The 24,257-nt window shown below is 38.0% G+C and overlaps 1 non-coding gene across 1 annotated transcript; it reads right to left on the reverse strand.

Moving 5' to 3' along the window:
• Nucleotides 1–213: 213 nt before the first annotated feature.
• LOC131907569 (U1 spliceosomal RNA) lies at nucleotides 214–377 on the reverse strand. Its single transcript, XR_009378471.1, has one exon. It is a non-coding gene; the product is annotated as a U1 spliceosomal RNA (small nuclear RNA).
• Nucleotides 378–24,257: the final 23,880 nt, after the last annotated feature.

Genomic DNA, 24,257 nt, shown 5'->3' on the forward strand with positions numbered 1-24,257 from the left:
GAATGCTCAAAAAGCAAATGAATAAAATGACTCTCAGTGGTCACTGTCTGTGAGTGAAAACTAAACATTTGATTTTTATTACCAACATTTTAATCAGTATTTTTGACTGAAAAGTGTTTCATTCAAAAATTATATATAAAGAACTATAACCACTAATAAATGTTATTAGTTTTATTCTCTCTTTTATATCTTTTTTTTTTAATTTTTTATTTACAGGGGAGAGCGCGAACGCAGTCCCCCACTACCACAAATTATGCAGTCGAGTTTCCCGCATTTGGGGAAATCGCAGGGGTCAGCACATCCGGAGTGCAATGGATAAGCCTCGCCCTGGGAAAACCACCTTCGTGATCATGGTATCTCCCCTGCCAGGTAAGTATTCTCTCTTTTATATCTTTCTCTCTTCCCTACTTCACATCTTTCTCTCTCTCATAGTCTGCCCTTTGAAACCATATATACATTCCAATATATTCTGGAACTCTCTATGTCCCCAAAACTGACCTCAAATTTTGATCTATCTATCTCTGTCTCCTGAATGCTGAGATTACAGGCATGTACTACTGAATCTAGACAGTTTAATTCTCTTCAAAATACACATCTACTATATTTTCCTTTGGATATATTTTTCAATATCTAGTAGCTTAACATTCTAATAGACTTTATTTTTAAAAGTGTTAGCTATTCTAAAGTACTTAGAAGAATAATATTTAATGGATAACTTATTGATAGAGAGTAGAACATGTCTAACAAAACTACTGAGGAACAGTAAGACCACATGAAGAAGAAATGTTTGGAAGAGTTCACTCCTGGCCTAGAATACTGGGGAAGGGATCAGATTACCAATAACAGTTACTGAAGCATCAGAATATAGCAGATTGATGTGGGATGGTCTTTCTGTACACTGTGAAGACATGTTGCTACCATTGGTTAATAAAGAAGCTGCTATGGCCTATGTCATGGTACAATAGAGCCAGGCAGAGAATCCGAGCAGAGAGACAAGAAGAAGAAAGGCAGAGTTGGGGGAGACACTGAGCACTGTTGAGGGAGCAAGCTGTAATGGAACACAGATAACACTACAAAGTTGTTGTTGGAAGTTGTTCTTGTGTCTCGCCTGGTCCCCACAGTCCCGTGGCCCCATTAGAAAACAATCATTCAGAAGCTTATATTAATTATAACTGCTTGGCCATGAGCTCAGGCTTATTACTGACTAGCTCTTACACTTAAATTAACCCATAATTCTTATCTGTGCTCAGCCACGTGGCTTGGTACCTTTTCTCAGTTCTGCCTTGTCATCTTGCTTCCTCTGTGTCTGGCTGGTGACTCCTGACTCAGCCCTTCCCCTTCCCAGAATTTCCCTTGTCTGTTTGCCCCACCTATACTTCCTGCCTGGCTACTGGCCAATCATCATTTTATTAAACCAGTGTATAAAAGCATTATCCCACAACACAAAGCCAAGTGGCAAAACATAGTCTAATAGAAATGGGTTGAATTAAGTTGTAAGAGCTAGTTAATGATAAGCCTGAGCCATATACCAAACAGTTTGTAATTAATATAAGCCTCTCTGTGTTTATTTTGGACCAAGCAGCTGTGGGACACAGGAAAACTTCTGGCTAAAGCAGACCTGTCTTTAGACTGTCATCTCCTGAATGGTGACACAAAGACTTTTTATTAATTATAAAAGCTTGGCCTTATCCTAGGCTTATCCCCAACTATTTATTAAAATGTAAATTAACCCATTTATATAAATCTATGTTCTGCCATGTGACGCATCACCTCTCCTCAGTATCATACATCTGACTTCCTCCATGTCTGGCTGGTGAATTCTCCCACCTCAGATTCTTTCCCAGAGTTCCTATCTCTGCCTGGAAGTCCTGCCTATCCTCTTCCTGCCTAGCTATTGGCCATTGAGCTTTTTATTAAACCAATCAGAAGGTGCCTTAGGTAAGTGAGGAAGGACAGAGACACATCTTAGAAATAGATTTTCTCAACATTGGAAGGAGTGGGTTCTGTACAGCTTACCGGCCCAGCCACAAAGGAACACTAGGCACTGCCAGGTCTGTGGTATGGCTCATTTAAAAGGTAGAAAAAAGCATCCTGCTTTCTGCTTAATGGTTTCAAATCTGCTTTTGAACCCTCCCAGTATTTGGGTCCAAATCTAAACCAAACTATATGAGCTCATATTATAGAATCCACAGTATTTAGAATTAGAGAATTCACACAGAGTGTCTCTGATTCCCCCCCCCCCCCCGCCCCATATCTCCCCACACCAGGAACACAGATTACAACTGCCATACCCAGCTTTTTGCTTGAAGGTATGCAAAGCAGGTGTTTACCTGACTGAACTATGCTGGGAGTCTTGCTACAGATGGGTTTGATATGAAGTCGATGGCATGAAGAAATTGCGACAACCTGTTGTTCAAATAAGTGGTCATGGATAGCCTGGCCATTTTTATTTATACAGTTTCAATGGTTTACTTGAATAGTTTCATAATAAGTTTAGAAACTTCCTTAAGTTTCTAAAAATGGTTACAATAATTATCAGTTTGTTCTTTGTTCTTTCCCCTTGCATCCCCCAACTTTCACATCTGTAGCCATTACCTTTTGATCTATATCACTACTGTTAGAAGCATAAGCAGTCTTGAAAGTTACAAAGCATCTTTTCTAACTAGGCACGCCTACAGGTAGAACAGTGTGCCCAGTTGGCAGCATATGTGGTTACAGTGTCATGCAGGGTGAGAGACAGTTTGTCTCTTATAGTTAATATTTACATCTGGTAGGGTCTGTGTTCTCACGATCAACTCACCAGCCAAAACTGGATCAATCCCTTCTACATTCTGTATTATTCTATCTGCTCTGGGTATAGACTAGGTTTTTCCTTGTATCCTATAAGCAGCCTAGCTTAGAAACTTATGCTTAAGAGTTGGCACTGTTTATCCCTTGTACTTGTGTCCTTCTCCCTTAACTACGTGGGGTTTTCGCACAGTTATCAGAAATGAGGAAACTGAGTTTCTATGATTCTGCTTCATTCCCTGTTTCTAGACTGTTGCCATTAACTCCTGATATCATCTATTTAAAAACGTTTTTCAAGACTCCAGTGGTTAAAATCATTCTTTCCAGAACAGTTATACAAATATGTACTATTAAATTTCATGACTTACTATGACTCATTCAGGCTAGCAGTGTGGCTAGCATAGTGAAAGTAAGTAGCACACGTCACATACGCTCTCAGGGGCATGCCCAGAATTATGCAGTGAGCTGTCCACAGGGGTCAGAGTCTCCACAGTCTTGCCACAAGGAGAGCTGTTTGTGCTATCCACAGGCCTTGTTCCCCACAGAAGTCACATGGCTCCTACCAGAATTATCTCCCTAATCCTGGTGTACTCACAAGATGACTCAGCAAGGGAAGGTGCAAGCTGCTAAGTCTGATGACTTGAGTTTGACCCAGGGACCTACATGGTGGAAGGACAGAACCAACTCCCACAATTGTCTTCTGACTCCCACACTCATGATATGCCATGCATAGCACACTACACATGGTAAAATATTTTTTGAAAACAAATGTTGAAACGGCATCATGGCCAACTGGATCTTCTTAAGCTATCCTGGAACGTGTCTTACAGGAGTGAGGTGACATTACAGAGTGAGTTAACACACTTGGTAGGAATGGTAGATTAATATTAAAATAAAAGTTAAATGTTATAAAGTAGAGAACTCAAAATAGGCAGAATAGCACCTCTATTCATGGTAGCTGTAAACTGTGATATTTAGGACCAAAAGTCCATCGTATACCTAAATTCTCCAAATTGGTTCCAAACTATTATGGAGAGAATGCACATTCATCTTAAGGGGAGTTAAATAGAATACCAACAACATTTTTCTCTGAATAATGTGCATTTCAAACAATGCTTCTTTGAGCCATTGTGACTGGAAAGAACTTCGAGAACTTTCTAGAATCTCAAATATTCTGATCTACCACAGCATCAAGATGAGAGAAAGTGCAAGCTTCATTCTCTATGGAAAAAGTTTTAGATTAAAATTTTGCAGTTAATTCAGAATAAAAACCATCAGTTCCAGGGGGAAAGTTCTCCATTGATCTGATTTGAATCCATAAAGTCCTGATACTTTACTCGGAAAGCCAAGGTAGAAATATGTTTCTTTCCTATGACTTCGGAACAGGGCAGGTATGTGTACTATGACCCCTCTATTCATCTTCTTCATGGACATTGTCTTTTAATAGAGTGAGAGGAACAACTATAAAGACCCAGTGTTCTAACCTTGCTTTAAACATGGTGGAAAACTGATGTGATAAAATCAGAAATAAATCAAATTCTGAATCCTAAATGAGGCAACAAAAATCTTTAAATGAAACATGTTGTTGCTACAATGAGGAAACATTTTGTGTTGTGTCATGACTTCTAATCAATGCTGATTACATTATGTGTGAGCATTGTGATTCGGTAGGAAAACTCCCTGGTCTTAGAAAATGCATGAATAAATGCCTGAGATATCTTGATGCATCCAGCATCCTAGAGGAAGGGAAAAGGCAGGTGTGTAGGATGTTCCCAGATGATAATCTGGTGATAAGGAGACAGATGTTCATCCAGCCTCTCTCAGCATCTGAAAATTTTCAAAATGAAAGACATTTTTTTTCAGAAGTTGAAAGTGTAACTCTAAATTGATGCATGTTTTCTTTTTATCTTTGAGAGCTGATTCCTCACATAAATGAATTTGACACAGGTCCAAACTAATTATCAAAGCATGAGCCATTTGAAGGGCATCATTAATTGAAATTCAGAGCCGTGTTAGGATCAAGAATGAAGTGGCTGCATTATAAGCTATTCGCTTTCCTTTCACGGTTTCATCCATATTGTCTTGAGTGTTTTGGTTTCCTTGATTGAAAAACATCAAGATTTTATTTAATTGTACAAATTATACTCTGGCTTTTAGAAACTAGCAAAATATATGGCAAGAAATGATTACAATATTGTCAAAAAACATTCACTGAATAGCAAGATGCCAGCATCCCAGGATCAGCATGTCTCTCTAATCATCCCTGTATCACCTGCTACTTTCAAATAGATCCTAGTCACAAATTTTATGTTCAAAGCATCCTTATTTTCATCCTTAATTCCATATTGAGGCTTGTGATAACATATGGAATCAGTAAAAGTTCTGAGAATGATGAGCCTTACTTGTCAGAGGGAAATGAGTAGAATCATGGAGCATTTATTTACAAAGGTCGATGCTTCGCAAAACAGATGTTATGTTCTTTGCTTCTTCTGACTGGGATTTTCCAAATTGCCCCAAAAGCACTCATTTTGTGAAATCTTGTTAGAAAGCAGTTCTTTCTTCTCTTCCTATTCTCAAAGCATCAAATGGAATAATTTTATTATGCTATAAAATGTGTTCAGTTTTTAAGAGTACTGTTAGGGTAGTGACAGAATTTTCCTGACTCATTTTCAGACATTCCTTTCCTTATGACACACCACACAGAAAGAGTCCAATGTCTTTTGTATTCTTATGCTCATATATAAATTATTCATAATAATAGGCTTAATTATGATATTTATATACATATATAATGTATTTTTATAAAGTTTACTCCCCAACAGCACTCTTTTGTCCCCAGTAACTCACTCTGATCCCCTTCATCTTCCCAACCAGGCGCCATCAGATGTGTGTGTGTGTGTGTGTGTGTGTGTGTGTGTGTGTGTGTATAAGAGACAGAGAGACAGAGGAAGCCAGTGTCACTTTTTGTCTTCACAATAGTTGGCATATTTTGAAGTACTTAATTGATTTTGTTGGGTGACTTTTTTTCTAGGAAGATGTGGAAAAGCATTGATTCAGAGTTGACTCAGACCAAATACATAATTCTACTCAAGTCTAGATGAGATAAACAGGAGTGTTAGCAAGGGGTTACTTACAGGAGCACAGATGACTCAAAGTCAACTACATCAATAAGCCCCAAAGTAGAGCTGATCACTCATGAGAGCTCCCTAAGTGACTTGTAGGCAGTTAGCTTGATCAGAGCCTGTCAGGTAACTCATGGATAGGACAGCATCTTCTCCACACAGTTGTTACTGTTTATATAGCAATGAGATAGCCACTTATGAGTCTTCTGAATTTCAGGAACCATCTGGGACTTGTTAATTGTCTATTTCCTGGGTCTTAATAAACCTTTCTACAGGATGGATGGTGTAGATGTAACCATCTTTTTAAATAAAAAACACAAAGCCGATTCAGAGATGAAAGACAAGAGGTCAGAGCAATAGCTAAAAGCTGAGATTAAAAACCTTACCCTTCACTGCCAGTGCTGTCCTACCTCTCCACAAGAGACCTACTTCCTGTGTGTTTGTGCTTTTTATTGACTTTCTATTCTGCCTTCTCATTGGTTGTAAACCCAACCACATGACCTCCTTGTCACTGCCTGTCTATATAGACCTCCAGGTCTTCTATGGTTGGTATTGAGATTAAAGGCGTGTGTCTCCATGCTGGCTGTATCCTTGAACACACAGTGATCCGCCTAGCTCTGCCTCCCAAGTGCTGGGATTAAAGGTGTGCACCCCCACCGTCCAGTTTCTGCTATGGCTTGCTATTAGCTCTGACCCCCAGGCAACTTTATTTATTAACATACAAATAAAATCACATTTCAGTACAATTAAAATATCACCATAGGCCGGGCGGTGGTGGCGCACGCCTTTAATCCCAGCACTCGGGAGGCAGAGCCAGGCGGATCTCTGTGAGTTCGAGGCCAGCCCGGGCTACCAAGTGAGTTCCAGGAAAGGCGCAAAGCTACACAAAGAAACCCTGTCTCGAAAAACCAAAAAAAAAAAAAAAAATCACCATAGGATGGAGTGTTTCAGTTCATAGGTAATTGCTACATAACACACATATAATAACAATGAGCCCTAGGAATTTGGAGGCAGCTCAATGATTTAAGTGCTCACATAGTAACCAGTAGATCTGAATTTGGAACCCGAGCACCCATGTAAAAGCTGAACACAGTGTCATGTGTCTGTAACCCTAGCTCTTGGTGGCTTTGGAGACAGGTTGACAAAATGACATGTGAAAGACCATGTCAAGGTGGGAAACAATAGAGGAAAACATGAGACGCTGCCTTCTGGCCTCCACATGAGCCAGATGAGAACAACCATATACACATGTGAACACACACACACACATGGAAAACATACACACACACACTGCAAATTTCTTCTAATAATCTTAGAAGCACAGTTTCTCTTTGATTGGTTTCTGATTCCTTGAATTTCTCTTTAAACAAATATAAGCACTGTGAATCTACTAAGATTCAGATCCTATGTTGGCTTCTTGATTTATAAAGATTATTAAAGCATGTTCCTTGGCATTTCATTTAAGGGGCAGCAGATATAAATGTAGAGACTCATGACAGTAAATAATGAAAGCACAACTGTCAAAAACACGAAAGGAAATACCTGCAAGGAGCCATGTAACAACATGAAAGGATATGTTTGTCCTTACTGAGAAAGTAGACTTGCTTTTCTTTCATGTAAGAAATAGCTACTGAGACAAGAGCAGTTATCTTGAGATGCATAGCTCTTTTCCCACACAAATCAGTATCTGTTATTAAAGACAAGGAGTAAGATTGAAGACAGTACGTGAGAAAATAAAAACCTGGAAAATAACTATTGCCATCCATCACTTAATATCCTTATGTCTCCTCATTATAAAATTTTCCAGATTTTGTCAAACAATCTATTCATGAGAATTTCTGGTAAAAATTCTGTTTGATATTTCTAATTTAACTTTTGAACTTGTTGGAAATTAGATGTTTTTGCTATTTTCTCTTCTTCTGGCCATGTTCTGATACAAATGACGTCAAGGGTAGAGAAGAGAGGAAAACACTATGACACCTGCTGCTTAGAACTCATGAAATCACCCAGTGTTCTTCTCACGGGAAAGCCCCTCCTCTAGTGACAAAGAAACCATGAACTTAACTTTAGAATTAACTTTCAGGAAAGTTTCAATTTTTGGTTGAGAAGTAACTGCTTTGTGCCGAAATCCTGGCATGCACAAGAGAAATTTGTTGATATCACAAATCTTTAAGAATTAATGGAAAGAATCTGTGGTTGGTATGTAAAATGAATAGAAAATCTCTTAATAATTAAAAAACAAAGAAAAAACCTCCCTATCCATGTTTGCACAAACTGCCTTGTGTCAACTTGCAATAACCTTCTTAGGGGTTGATGCTTTGCCATTCTCACCACTGTACCCTAATGGTATTCCTTAGTGCTTTTCTTCCACTTCATGATGACAGGTGATGTGCCCAAGGACAGGTGAGGTGGAAGTTCAGCTATAGCACACCTTACAATGATGAATTTAAGGGGAATATGTTGTAACCATCAAACATCACATAACGTTAATGGGTGTCTGTGTCAAACACACTTGGACACATTATAAAATAGATGACAAATTTATACTGGGCAAACAATAGCTAAGAATTTATTTCTGCCTCCAGGATCTCTGTGCAGCTTCTTGAGATAAACTTCTGTTGATGGGAAAACTTTGAGGGGTAACATCTTATCTTGAGTATTGTCTCTCTTTTTTATTTTGTTTTCATTGTTTCTAGGATACAACCAAGGGTTCTACCTTCTCTTAAAGCCCTTCTCATAACACCTTTGCTGTCCACTCTTCTGTCATAGACTTTTCCCTTCTTATCTTCAATTTAAAGTATTGGTTTTCTCACATTTCGTATTCTCAGAAGAATCACAAAGTGACACAGTTTTCAGAAACCAGTGAATATAAACGTCCATTAAAAACAACCTTAAAATAAAATGGATTAGTTGGATATAATTACCCCAGTTTAATTAATGCATGAATACACTTTTGAAATGTAAAAATTAAATGGTTCTGTAGTCCCCTATAATACAATAGAGAATAGATTACTACAAATAAAAATGTGACTAACTGATGAGCCATCTTGGTATGAGGGTTTGTGCCTAGTCTTATTGTGTCTTGTTATGCTGTGTTCAGTTGATAACCTTGGGAGGCCTGCTCTTTTCTGAAGGGAAACTGAGGAGCAGTAGATCTGGGGGAGAAGGAATGGAGAGGGATCTGGGAGCAGTGGAGGGAGGGGAAATTGTTGTCAGGATGTATTATATAAGAGAAGAATAAATAAGAATAAAAAAAAGAAAAAATGATATTAAATAGACATTAATTTTGAGACTTAAAATTTTATTTTTTGAGCCAGGCAGAGGTGGTACACGCCTTTAATCCCAGCATTCAGGAGGCAGAGGCAGACAGATCACTTTGTGTTTGAGGCCAGCCTAGTTTACATAGAGAGTTCCAAGACAGTCAAGGCTACACAGAGAAACCTGGTTTTGAACTCCCTGCCCCCAAGCAAAAAGTTATTTTCCCTGCACCCTGACACTCCCCAGTCTCCAGAAACATCATAACCTCAGCTAGGTTTCAGACATGGCTGACAATGAACTTCCTGTACTATAAATTAAAGTCTCTGATTTCACTAGTGATTTTTATCTAATAAGATCTTTAAAATATAAATGAATTATCAAACGTCTTTTGTTATAATTAATTCAAAACATTGTAGAAGTTGTGTTTTATTTTTAAACATTCAGTAAAGTAACTATGTACTAAAAGAAATCTGAAAAAAAAAATTCTCTCGCTTCCTTAAACCTCCTTCTTCACACCCAATCACTACTAGTGCATTCTAGCCTTAATTTGACTTACTAGACACTTAAAAAACAAAGCATTTATTTTTAAATTATTTCTCAATTGTCAAAGAAGTGTTTCATAATAAATACATTAAGCATAAATTGGAATAATTCATCAAATGTGTGTAAGCTACAGTGTAGGAAAATAATTCTGAATCAAAGCTCAGGAACTATCCTTTGCACATTCCTTGGAACTAGTCAGTGGCTTCCCTTGCAGAACAGTCCACAGTGCCTGTGGCTGCCTTTCTTGCGTGTTTTCGTTAGATGCTGTTAATAGCTACCTTGCTTTTCACTGTCTTAATTTTCTTTAAACCTTTCCTTGAATCACCCAGCTGTCCTATTAGATCCAACATTCACAGATACTATTCCTTTCCCCTAAATATCCAGGCTTATTAGGTAATCATTAGTTTTCTTTTCCTCCTGTTAGAGACTGGATGAATTAATTATTCCCAGCATCTGCTGTTTGTTCACAGCCCCAAAGCATCCCTTCATGGCTCTTGTGGGTTGGATTGCTTGATGCTTACTTTCTTAGTTTCTTCTTCTCTTTTTTTCCCCCAAGTGACTTCTTTACTTAGGCAGAACTTCCACAGATAGTTACCTATGGAGACAAAGAGTACATATCTAAGTCCCTGACTGTCTACATCTTTATTCTAACCTCACACCATCTTTCCTCTTTCTGGATACATCATTCTTGTGTCTATTAAGAGGCTTAGTAACTGTTCTATTATCGTTCAGCATTTAAATACTATTTATAGCATTTTCCTTGCTCTTTTGTACATAAATTTTTATTCTTTAAATGTTTATCATATACACTGTAATTCCTGGTGTTCTACATATTTATAATTAGGAAAATTATTTTAATTCAATTTTTGTAGTGTAAGACACTCTTTAAAGTCAGAAGCTTGGAGATCAATGTTGGAGAGATGATGGAATTTTCCCACATTGCACTGGTTTGACAAATTCAATGATTAGAATAGCTTTGTGACTACTCAGAAGTCCGATGTGGGAAACCCCAGCACAAAGAATCTGCAAGTGACACACTGAATGGGTAAGGAAAAGAATTCTGCCTTATCAATAGTATCACTGTCTCACTGCCAATGAAGAACTCATGGTCCATAGCTCTTCCTATGGGACAGAGAGACAGCATCGTGAGAAGGTGTTGTCCAGAAACTGCATTGTCCTCACCCAGCCAGAACAGTGAGAGAATCTGTTAAAGGATATCTATGGAAATACAATAAAATACTTGGGCATAAATAAATCAGTGTGCCACTTTATACATAAATCAGCACACTAGACAGTACAACACTGACAAATGGGGAAAAGACACATGTAGCTGGAGAATTTTTCTCCAGTTCCCGCCACCAAGTCCCACCAGTCCCAGAGCCCACTTATAAAATAAACACACAAACTCTTACATTATTTAAACTGCTTGGCCATTAGCTCAGGCCTGTCATTGTTTAGCTCTTACTCTTATATTTAGCCCATTTCTATTAATCTTTACTTTGCCACATGGCTCATGGCTTACTGGTACCTTACATCTTCCTTGTCCTGACGGCAGCTCCAGCCAGTCTCTCTCTTCCCTTCCTGTTCCCTCAATTCTCTTTTCTGTTAGTCCCACCTATACTTCCTGTCTGGCTATTGGCAAATCAGAGTTTATTTACATATAGCGATATCCACAGCACTTCCCCTTTTCTTCTTTTTTTTAAAAGGAAGGTTTTAACTTTAACATAGTAAAATTACATATAACAAAACAATTATCAAGCAAGAATTACAGTTACAATATTAAAGAAGAGATCCTATCTATCTTATATTTGTGAGTTTAAGGTTTTATATCTAACTTATCTTTTATTATAACTAAGGAAAATTGTAAGTATCTAGTCTTTAACCACATCAAAGACCTCAGAAGGATATAATACTGCCTGAGAAATGGGAGAAGGACGCAAGCAACTTTTGGGAGTCTTGCAGGGTAGACAGAGACAGCTGAGCCTGGACAGTCATCCAAAGTTTTCTTGTAAAGTTGGGGCATCTGTCTTCAGCCCACAGGCCTAGAGTCTCTTATTCACTTTTTTCTGTGTCTTGTAGAATGTCTGGCAGTTTTCTCTGCAAAGCAGGAACCTGAAGGACCATTTTGTCAAGCAAAGTTCAGTGGTCACCTTTCTATGGGTCCTGTATGTCCAGTTGATCAAGCAGTCCAGGCAAGAACAGTTTCTTTCCCAAATGGCTATTTTTGCCAAGGGGAAGATAAACTCCATATGCCCATCCTCCTCTCTGAAGTAAATCGGTGCTGTCAGGAGCGGACATGTCTCACTGTCCAAAAAGTCTAAATTTTTAAAACATTTTAAATGCCATATTCTGTAGGTCTTTGAAGTGTTTGAGGACTACCTATCTATCTGAAATATATCTATGTATACCTAGAAGACTTAACTAACATGGCTACAAATATTATCATAGATGACTAACTATTAATCTATTTTTTAATTATCCATTACAATTTTAAATGAGTTACATAAACATAATACCTCAAACAAGAATAGAAATATATATACAGTATAACAAAATTAAGTTTAAATTTGTATCAAACTAAAATCTATAGCAATGTAAAACATTTTAAACAAGTTGTTACTCTTTAAAAGTAGGTTCATTAATCTACCCTTTCATCCTATCATATCTAAACTATCCCCCTTTTTTTTTTTTTAGAAAGAGATTGTATTTATAATCAACCTGCTTTAAATAAAAATATTGGTTTTTCTCTGTCCCACACCAGAGGGCTATTCTGATTTGGGACACAAGAATCTCTTAACCACTTTTTTTTTAAGCAATATGTCTGGGTTTAGAGGGGGAGTGAGCCAATTCCATCTCTAAAGCCAGCTTGGTATATTTGGGAATTTGGGCGTAGTTTCTCTTACTACTTCCTGCTGGAGGGGGGCGCTGTATCTTATGGGGACACAAAGAAAATTTTAGGATTATGGAGTAGTCCATGAGGGTGTATCATCTGAGCCAGTTGCCTGAAACCATTTTGGATGTTGGATCATCTAGGCCATGGTGTCATTGGAGACCTTTCAGGGGGTCTTGGCTGGTCAAACCTGATGTATTTTAATCTGGAACAAATCCATAGTCTCTGGCTTTCTGTGGAAACAAAAGCAGAGACTCTTTTCCAAAGCAACATATCCTTATATCCAAATTTTGAAGTCAAGGTACCTTTAAAATTTACATTTTGGCATAACTCAACAGCTTTTACAATCAAATGTTTTTCTTTAGTTACGAATATCAAAGACAACATAATCCAGATTCTCTGTGTGATAGCCATTCTTTACATGGCTTATTACCTTTAATGTTTCTTTAAAGACTTTATTTTTAAAAACTATCTATTTGTTTATATAACTGTATATATTTCTTTTTTCTCTCTTTTAAGCCTACGTACATTTTACACACATTGTGAACTATTCCATCTGAATCAGTCTTATTGTGAACCTATTGATTTAAATAAACTGCAGCCTTCTAAGACTGAAATGGTGCTGTGGCTGTTGGCTCCGCCCACTTCAGTTTCCCAAAATGGTGGTGGTCCGTTTTCTGCCAGCTCTGGGAGCTGTAACTCTCAGAAATAGTGGGTCTACGCTTTTTATCAAAGTAGCGTGTAGCCCAGAAACCTCTTTTTTTAAAATATATACCAGTAAAGACTAAATCTACCATACAACGTAATGTGCCGCTGGCACACGTCTCACTCCCGCCATACTGCAGGTCAAGTGCACACGCCAGGAACCCGCCAGTAGTTCAAACCCGCATTTTGCGGCGTCTAGCCACCCATATGAGACATGAAGCAGGAACCTGGTTTTGGCTCTATTTAGAATTGGTTATTAAATATTCTCAGGTTTAAGGTGGAAACTCGAGCCGTTGGGCGCCATTTGTAGCTGGAGAATTTTTCTCCAGCTCCCGCCACCAAGTCCCACCAGTCCCAGAGCCCACTTATAAAATAAACACACAAACTCTTACATTATTTAAACTGCTTGGCCATTAGCTCAGGCCTGTCATTGTTTAGCTCTTACTCTTATATTTAGCCCATTTCTATTAATCTTTACTTTGCCACATGGCTCATGGCTTACTGGTACCTTACATCTTCCTTGTCCTGGCGGCCGCTCCAGCCAGTCTCTCTCTTCCCTTCCTGTTCCCTCAATTCTCTTTTCTGTTAGTCCCACCTATACTTCCTGTCTGGCTATTGGCCAATCAGAGTTTATTTACATATAGCGATATCCACAGCAGACACACATAAATAAAGATATCTCATGTTCATGGATGGAAGAATCAATATTTTTTAAATGTCCTTCCTAGAAATTTCTACAGTTAGTTTGATTCCTAATGCCATTCCAACTGCATTTTAAAGGAAAATTTAAAATCCTAAAATGGAATAGAAACATAAAATAGTTGGAAAGATTAATCATGAGAAGGAAAAACAAAGCTGACTTCCACAGTTCTTATTTTAAAATTATGCTACAGAGCAACATAATCAAAATAGCATGCAACTGGTATAAAATAGAAACATAAACTAATTGGACCAGGTAGAGAACAGAGAGATGGACCCATACATGGTAAATTAATATTAACTAAATATCAAGAACACAATAGGACAGAGCATCACCAGTGAACAGTGTCTGAAACAGAATGACTACATACGAAGGTCTAAAATAGGATTCTTCTATTTCATTATGAACAAAAGTCAACTCAATTTTTTTTAAAGACTAGGAACAAAAAAGAAATACTAGAAGAAAATTTATGGGAAAATCCTTTCATGTTTGCTGTGGGATGTTCTGTATGGCAAATATGTTAATAAATAAAACACTGATTGGCCAGTGGCCAGGCAGGAAGTATAGGCAGGACAAGGAGAGAGGAGAATTCTGGGAAGTGGAAGGCTGAATGAGAGAGACACTGCCAGCTTCCGCCATGACAAGCAGCATGTGAAGATGCCAGTAAGCCATGAGCCACATGGCAAGGTATAGATTTATAGAAATGGGTTAATTTAAGAGTAAGAGCTAGACAATGGTAGGCCTGAGCTAATGGCCAAGCAGTTTAAATAATATAAGAGTCTGTGTCTTTATTTTATAAGTGGGCTCCGGGACTGGCGGGACTTGGCAGGGGCTGGAGAGAAATTTTCCAACTACAGATGTTGGTCATTATAACTGTTTTCATAAACTATCCAAAGCACAATCAAAGCAAGAATAAGTAAGTGGAACTATGTCAAGTACAAAAGATTATGTACAGTGAGAGAAATATTGATGAAATATCTAACACAGTTGAAACTGAGATCTTACCATGTTTTAGTTTCAGTGCGAAGTTATCCACAACAGTCAAGATATGGAATGGGAGAAAACAGTTACACAACCACTGCTCAGTAGGGACAACATTCAAACTATAGCTTTTACACGCAAATGCAGAGATACAGATCACTAAATTCATAATTAATTCAACTGCATAGCAAAAATATAAATAGGCAAAGGGGGGCTGAATATGTTTAAATACTGCCTAACAATACCCTGTAGATATGTGAAAATATCACTAACTGTTGGTAAAATTGGAATTTTACTATCACCTGACACCTTTTAAAACAGCAATCATCAAAAACTAAATCAACAGGAGCAGTGTACAAGGAGCAACATGCTGTTAAGGAAAACATACTTTAATGTGATCATTTTGTGGAGTTTGAAAACATTGACTGTTCAAAAAATAAAACCACCTTATGACCTAGAAAACACTCTGCTTTTGTATATGTAATAGAACTGAAATTGAGACCAAGCTGTCAACCCCAGGATCAGTGAAGTGGTACTCATAGATTGCCTTGTGGACATCACCTGTGTGCTTAAATTAAAGATGATGAACCAGGGGATGTAGGGTTGCATAAGAGAGGATCATACATAGTTTCTAGATTAATTTAGAATCAATGAATAGAAAGAGGGAGGAAAGGGAGGAGATCCTTCTTTTAAAGATTGTGGATGTTTCTTTTAAATAAAATGGAGTACTATGTGGCCATAAAGAATGAATCTGTATCATTTTGGAGAAGGCAGACTGAACTGAAGGTCATTACACTAAGTGAAATAAGACACATTTAGCAAGAAAACAACCTACATGCTTTTTTTTGTAATGAAAATCTAGGAAACATTAAAAAGGAAATGAAAGTTAAAGTAACGTTGTCAAGGATATAGAGGAAGACACTGTGAAGAAGAAATAAGGGAAGTTCATAGAAAGTTGAATTGCTCCAAGTACATTATTTACATGAATGGAAATATCATAGTGAAGTCCATTTCCTTGTCCACATACTGACTAATTGAACTGATGGGTCCTGGTAAATAACATGTTTTCTACATCTATTCATACATTCATGGGCACCAAGGCCAGAGAAACTTTTGCATGCCAGTTGGGTATGCACTCAGGAGTGCTGTTACTAGATCATTCAGTAGTTCTATTTTTGATTTCATAGGAACCTCTATACAGATTTCCATGGTGGCTGGAATAGTTTATGTTCCTATTGCAGGGCTCCTTTTATGATACATCATCGTTGATATTTGTTTGGTTTTATTTTTGATGATAGTGATTCTAACTGGAGTGATTTGCAATCTCCATACCTACCATTTTTGTTTGCATTTCCCTATAGGGTAAGTATGTGGAACATTCTTGGATTTGTCTGCAATTTGTTCTACTCATCTGTAACGGGTCTACTCTGGTTTTTTGCCCATTTATTGACTAGAATATTTATGCTTTCATGTTCTTCAACACTTTATGTACTCTAGATTAATTCTGCTCCCTGAGTAAGCCTGTTTAAAACGGATCAAACACTTTGATGTAAGAATCAAAACTCTGAAAGGACTAGAAGAAAATGCAGAGAAATACTTCAAGATCTACATACAGTGACAGGGACTTTCTGAAGAAGGCTTAAGTAGCTTAATAGCAGAAATAAGTGGAAAATGAGATTGCAAATCTTTAAAAAGCTTCTGCATCGCATAAGAAACAATAAAGATAGATTTTCATAAGCCATTTGTCCAACTGAGGTTAATATCCCAAATATTTTTTCATCATTAGATACCTTCTCTTGCTGACTGGAATAGTGAGAATAGGAAAAAAATTACATGAATTGGCTGCCTCTCCTGTGGTAGCATATATGCTGTTCAGAGATATTTGAGTATTTGGTCTGAAGTCCATCAATTTCTCCGAACAAAGACTTTCCATATGTTGTATGACTTTTCCCAAGGATATGTCAACAAATGCCTATTTGACCAAGATAAAATATCAGCTACAGACCAAAATATTGATTCCACCCCAGTCTAACTTGGTAAAACAACAAGTTTTTGGGTTTTCTTAACAGGAGCATGAGTGACTGTACTCTTAGAAGAGTATGGGTAACTCAAGGCTGCTACATCACTGCATGACCAACCCAGCATGGCCAGTAACCCTGGAAAGGAGCATCTCTCCAGCACCCTCCATGCTAGGCTCCTTTCTCCAGCCATTACTGAATTTATACCCTTAGAGAGGGTGTGTGAATCTAGTAACTTTCTTAGCATTCTGAGTCTTAGGAGCCTCCTCCTTCCTCCAAGAGGGGATGTCTCAACTTGGAAGAAATGGCTACACCAGGTCATCTCGCTGGGAATGGAGTAAAAGAGAGATTGAAAGAAAAGGGGTGACTGACGCACAGGACTAAGGACCTACCATATGGGTAGGATGTCCATCAGCTGTAGTCTTCTGTTTGGTTTTAATTCCCTCTATGGTTACTGTCATCCCAAAAATAACATTTCATGGCCGTCATTATCTTTTCATTGATTTTATTCCAAGCTTCTCAAAACTCTCCACAAAATTATTAATTATTCACAATTCTTTCAAACGTTTTAGAGTTACTGCCTTTATCAGTATCTGGTTTCATTCATCTTTTCCTCATTTCTAATCCAGGACAAATAGTTTACATGATAAAGGCCTTTGGCAATGGATTGCAATGAGGTGCTCCAAGGACTTGCAAGATCAATCCTAATTCACTGGAAACACTCAGGTCTTATCTATTGATGTTAGAACCAGTGGGTTGGGTGAGAAACTGCTGTTCATAGGGATTTGAATTCTTCACTCTAGATCACCAAGTCTTCTCAATTTAAAAGTTTCAGTTTCATTTCAAATATTGATCCAGAAAGCATACCAGTGTCTAAATATACAGTGATACCACATCTAAAGGACACATGTGCATTATCTATGAATAATAGGATTTATTTTTACTTATTCTGTAGGTTATATGTAAAAAATCAAATAAGATTATACATAAAGAACTGCCTTATAAAGACTACCACCAAAAGTATTTATAATAAAAACAAAGGAGAAAGCCTTGTATTTGTCTTTGTTAGGACAGAGTGTGAGGACAAAGATTTGCATGCAGTAGGTTTATTGTAAACATTTTTTTAACTGAATTGGTTTTACATCCTTACTTGATGGTAACTTTTGACCTCCTTGATGAGTCTACATGAATGTCTGTGTGTGTCCGTGTGCACATATATGTATGTATTCACCTGTGTATGTAAATACGTGTATATGTGTGTGTAGATGTGTGCAGGGGTGTATGTATATATGTGTAGATATGTTTATGAGTTTGTGTTTGTTTATGTATGGATCATCTGTACAAGTTTGTCTCGGTGCACATGTGTGTGCTTGCAAGCACAGGTGCTCGTACATATCCTGTGGAAGTACCTATAAATTTTCTAAGCCCTAATCAAGTATCATTTTGAAACATCACAGAAATTGACAACATTATTTTAATTGTCTTACAAGGCAGTATTGCTAGTGGAAAGGAGTTATATTGTTTATGTCTAGAAAATTCTATAATAAATTACACTACATTGTGAACATTTGATAAGCAATAACTAATGCTTATGGATTAATCTGGTGAAACATTCCCTGAGTAGAACCCTTAAGGCTATGAAATGTGACCTGTCTGGAGTCAAAGTGAAGGCTGCTGGTTCATTCATCCTGCCTCCATTTTTTATGGTGTTGAGGTAACGGGGCTTTCGGGACTGTGAACTTAGCTGGCAGAGTTCTACTTTGCCTTTGGGCTGCTTTGAGATTTGAATGTGTTCTAAATCCAGGCTCGTTTTACCAAATTCCTAACATTTCTGCTGATACGCTCACCTTAGGCACTGAAGGTACAATATTGAGAGAAATAAAAACAGTTACTGGTTAGTTTTTTTCATCACAGAGACTCACGCTCATGTTTAAACCACTTGCGACTATGTTCCTTGATTCTCTCTGGGTCAGTTTTGCTTCACTGCCCGACCTTCCAAATCACTGTTGATGAATTACGCCTTATGCATTCATCCATGCAAGCACATTTCTAATCACTCTTGGACCCTCTCTCCTGGTTGCAGTCAATCATGTACCACACATGCGCAGTTTCACCTCTCAGCGCCTCTGCTCCTCAGCCCCTCCCTGCCTGGCTTCTTTCAAGCCATCAGTAGTTTTCAGGAGACAAGGTTTCGACTTCTCAGGGCTCTTTCTTCTCTTACAGTTACTGTGAGTGATTGTGGGTATGATAGTGTCATGTCCACACCAAATTTTCTGATGAACAATCACTTATCAGGATTTTTTAGAAAGCAAATACTGCACAATCTGGCCCAATCTACTTACCAACAACATGCAGGAGTCTTCTTTTTCACAAGAATCCATATTCCTGCTGAAGACAAGTCGTTAGCACCCAGGTGCTTCACATTTCACCCCTTTGTGTTCATTCTGGACTAGACACAGCACCTAAATGCTACTGCCTTTTCGAGATCACTAGCAGTACTTCATGCGAACCTCTTCATATATGATTTTAATACACCCTGCTTAATTGCTGCACGATCCCCAGATGTTTTAATTTGCCCTGATTCGCCCAACTCTATTCCAGGAAAGCCTCTATGTTTCTGGTTTTGTTTTTTTGGTTTTTGTTTGTTTGTTTGTTTGTTTGTTTGTTTTTGACAGTATAAATAAGAGAATGATAGCCCTGATTTCATTTGGTGGCCACAGAAGTTGCCTTAGAACAATGACTGACAGGAAACAAGTACTTAGACACGCTTTCTTTTAGCATTGCTAAACGCTGGTTCCACTGGCATCTTCTTTCCCCTTTTAGGCTGACTAAACTTCCTACATTGCCAAATGCTATCTTGATTTCCACACTCAATCTCAAAATCCAAAAATGTCTACAGCCCGAGGCAGACCAGGAAAGATGTTTGTGCTACAACCAACCATCTTCGGACAGAACCCATCATGTGCTGCCGAGCTCCAGCTGCACAGTACATTGGCCTCTTGGGAGCACTCCATTTGCCCGTTAGGTTCTTTGTCGTTTTACATGCCATCCTGGGCTGTACTTATCTCCAATTCTTATTAGAAAACATACAGCTAAGTGAACTCCATGGAAAAATGTAAGTGCCAAGTTACATGCTTCTGTGGATGGGTTTTTACACTTAATGGAGACTATGTCAGTAATTCACTGATAGGCTCTAGGGAGTAGAAATGATTTGAATGTGTGATGGTCTTGGTGTATGTGAAGAAATCTAGAGAAAAATGAGCCCAGTTTGTTTGTTTCCTGAAATACGGACTCTAAGTCTAGTGTCGTAAAGCAAACAAGCAGTGTATGAAATCATCTCTCTTTCCTCTGTGTAACACCTGTATTTGTTTTCATTTTCACTGTGAAAAAAAAATCTGCCGATATGAACTCTTCCAATGACCTTTCTAAATTCTCAGGTGATTTTTCATGACCAGCAACAGATGTTCATTACTAGTATGGTGCTAAAGATAAATTAGGGAAAGATCTGCATTTATAACTTGTATGTATTGACAGTGTATTTTGTATTATAATAGAATAATCTATAAAGTTCAAATTGTAAAAACTTGAAATATCAATGAAATGCAATCATTTTGAAGCAAAGAAATAGAACAGTCATGTTTTATGGCCAAGCTTATTAGAGAAACGTTTTCATGAGAAATAGCCATATTATTTCTTGAAGTCAAGAAGGCATAGTGGTTGACACTTTGTGATCTGGAGATAGACACTTGGTTCATGAATCTGAATTCAATCTTAAGTCATATCCATTGAGACAGGATCTCACCATCTTCTCCAAACTGAACTCTCAAGCCTCCTGCTTCCACATGCTGAGTGATGCAATGACAAGCGTAGGGCACGTATGTCACCTTAGAAAATGTATCTGCCACCTCTGCTGTCTGTTTCCTCAGATTTGAAATATGAATAAAACCACATACCTTCCTGCATTTCCACAAATTAAATACAATATCACTAATTAATATCTAATTAAGCATCTAGCACCATATATACCATATAGCACCCTCTTGAGAGGTTCTGATAATAATTTCTTCTACCATTTAATTTGAATTTCCTAGTTCCAAAAATGATATAAGTAATTTATAGCGAGAAACTGATAAGTATATATGCATATCAACAAGGTTACAAAAATGTGTACTATAGTCATTGACCTATATATCATATCATCTAAATGCTACCTATCCAGATTTAAAATAAGTAGCAAATTGAAATTATAGTTTAGCGGTTGCTTCTAATTTTAATTCATAAAATTAGGTTTGAGGGATAGTGGATTTTAAAAGTAGTGGGGTAAAGCATTTCTGTAGGCAGCTAAGCCACTCTGGTTTTGTTTCTGGATTCATTCCAGGCAAAACAAGTTAGATATTTCAAATTTTATTCATGAAAATGGATAAAAATAATGGTAGTGACTGAGATCATTTGGACCACTTTTTAATTTCAAAAACATCTTAGTTTCTTTTCTGTTGCTGTAATAAACTGTCTCAATAAAAGCTGTTTAAGAGAGGATGTATTTTGGGTCACAGTTTTAGGTACAGTCCACCATGATGGGGAAGTCATGGTGGCATGAGCTTGAGGGAGCTGTCCACTACCAGGAGGAGACCATGAATGCATGCTGCTGTTCAGCTTCCTGTCTCCATTTGTACAACCAGGAGACTATCCCAGGACTAGAGCCACAATAGGTGAGTCTCCCCTGTACATGATTACAATGAATATAATTCTCCACAAGCTTTCCTAGACAGTGTCCAGGAAGATTCCCAATTCTGTCAAGTTGACATTTAACACTAGCCATCACAAGAGAATGCTTGTAAATGTTGTGGTTTGGAGCTAGGAAGACAGCTCAGCCTGGAACTTGTTGTGGAATATTAATTTAAGATGAGGTGCTTTCATTTATGCCATGGAACATTTGTTTAATGATGCAAAGATGTGTTGCATTCTTTTATGTTGCATTTGTTTAATTCTGTGAAGCTGTGTTACTTTGCCTGCCTAAAATACTTGATTAGTCTAATAATAATTCTGAACAGCCATTAGCTAGGCAGGTGGGGCTGGCCTGCAGGGAGAATAAATAGGAGAAATCTGGGAGAAGAGATTGAAGAGCAAGAAAAAGAAGAAAGGACACCAGGGGCCAGCCACCCAGCTACACAGCAAGCCACAGAGTATGAAGTAAAGAAAAGTATATAGAATAGAGAAAGATAAAAGTCCAGAGCAAAAGGTAGATGGGAAAATTTAAGTTAAGAAGAGCTGGCTAAAAATAAGCCAAGCTAAGACTGGACATTCATAAGAAAAAATAAACCTCTGTGTACTTATTTTGGAACTGGGTAGCAGGCCCCCAAAAGAGTAAAAGAGAAAAAAAACAAAAAAACAAAAACCAGTAACAGCAATTCCTTGCTGCAAGAGGATGTGGACCTGGGTTTGATCCCTAGAACTTCCATATAAAGCCAGAAGTTGTGGTGTACACTGGTACTGGAAAGTCATAGACAGGCAGAGAGATCCCTTGGGCTCTTTAGCCAGCCAACCTTACCTACTCGGGGAGCTCAAGGTTAATGAGAGATCCTGTCTCAAAAACAAGGGGATGGCTCTGGAAGAATGACATCTAAGGCTGACCCCTGACCTACATGTGTACTTACACATACACAAACAAAAATAAATGATGTGTGCCTTATAGGCTTCAATAAATGCTGCCTCTCCTTTCTTACCTACATCTATGACTGAATGAAAAAACATGTGTCTGATACAGGGGAAAGTCAAGGTCTAGTGGTTTCATTGATAAAAAAAGGAAAGACTGTTGCATATCTTTTCTGTGTATGATTGTAATGTATTTCCAAATCTTTCATTTCAGAATTAAGTTGCTCCCTCATAAGAGGGAAGCTCATCCTAGCATGGCTTTCATGATAAGAGTGGCAGCTCACATTGTCAGCTTGGTTACTCAGAGCTTCTAGAATAACTCACAGCAGCTTTCTTTGTAGGAGACAGTGAGAAAAAGTAGAGGAGATGACAGAATCCCATCCAAGTATTTTCTCACTTGGAAACCCAATGGAAGCCCCTTGTCTTTATACATATGTAAGAAGTAGAAGAAAACTGTATCTGTGTCATATCATTTGCACATCTTTTGATTCAAAATGTATGTTGGGTTTTTTCTTAGCAACACCAATATTGTGTGATTAAAGGCAGTTATGAACCAAACATATCAGCAATGTGATAAATATATTATACTATCTGCCACACAATCCTACTTTAACAATAAAATAGAACAAGAAAAATGGTGCATCCCTGACTTGAGGTCCCTAGAAAACAAATACTCGGCTTCCTACAAGTTTAAAGTTCTAGTAATGTCTTTTAACTAATGAAGGAACAATGAAATGATACAGTACAATCTTTGCCCTTGAAAGAAACTGCATGACCATATTCTTTGGAGGTTCTGAGCATTCTCAAATCTTTCATTATTCCATCGGAGATGGGATGGAGGGGTGCCAGGGGAGGGAGTGGCCTGGGAGAGGGAAGGGTAGTACTTCATGATAGATAATGAACACCTGCTGTGTGCACCCTGGGTCTCTCCTGAGTGCTAACATCAGCAAGCACTCCAAGGAGATGAGAAACTGGTGATCTGGTAAAATACGGCCTCAGCTAAAGGTCATATGAAATTGTGCCGGAATCCTTGGGAATGCTTCAGAGTAGGAGCTAAAGAGAGGGGGTGCTCATTAAAGCCTGTACTTAAGCACCAGCTTCACCTTATCAGGCAAATTGCTCACTTGTGTGAAAATTTGACCTCTGTCATTCTGCCAAGTGGGCTAAGCCCAGAAGCAACCCAGGCTCACATGAGCTGGCAGAAGTTAAGGCTACCTGGGGACCCTTTTCAAAGGACACCGCAAAGGTGAGCAGCCCAAGAGTTGACCTTCCTTCTTTCCCTTTCCATTTATATCTGTTTGTAAAGTTCAAAGAGTTCTCTTTTTCCCTGAAAAAAAGAAATAACTTCAAATGCAATATAATGATGAAAGATTCCAAAAAAACAAAACTATAAAAAATGAAGGTGGAAGGGAAATATTTCACCAAAGAAGACTGGTCATTTAGGGAAATTAATTCAGATACAGAGGCTACACTTACTGTATTTCTCTACTTAGATGGCACTAGCCTTCATGTGTTAGTGTCACAGCATTTTCATCTGAAACAAACTGTCGTGTTATCTAAGGAAAAGAGGAAAGAATCTGTGTTCAGATGTCTTCCATCTA

The sequence above is a fragment of the Peromyscus eremicus genome, chromosome 3 (assembly GCF_949786415.1).
Source record: "Peromyscus eremicus chromosome 3, PerEre_H2_v1, whole genome shotgun sequence".
NCBI classification, from domain to species: Eukaryota; Metazoa; Chordata; class Mammalia; order Rodentia; family Cricetidae; genus Peromyscus; species Peromyscus eremicus.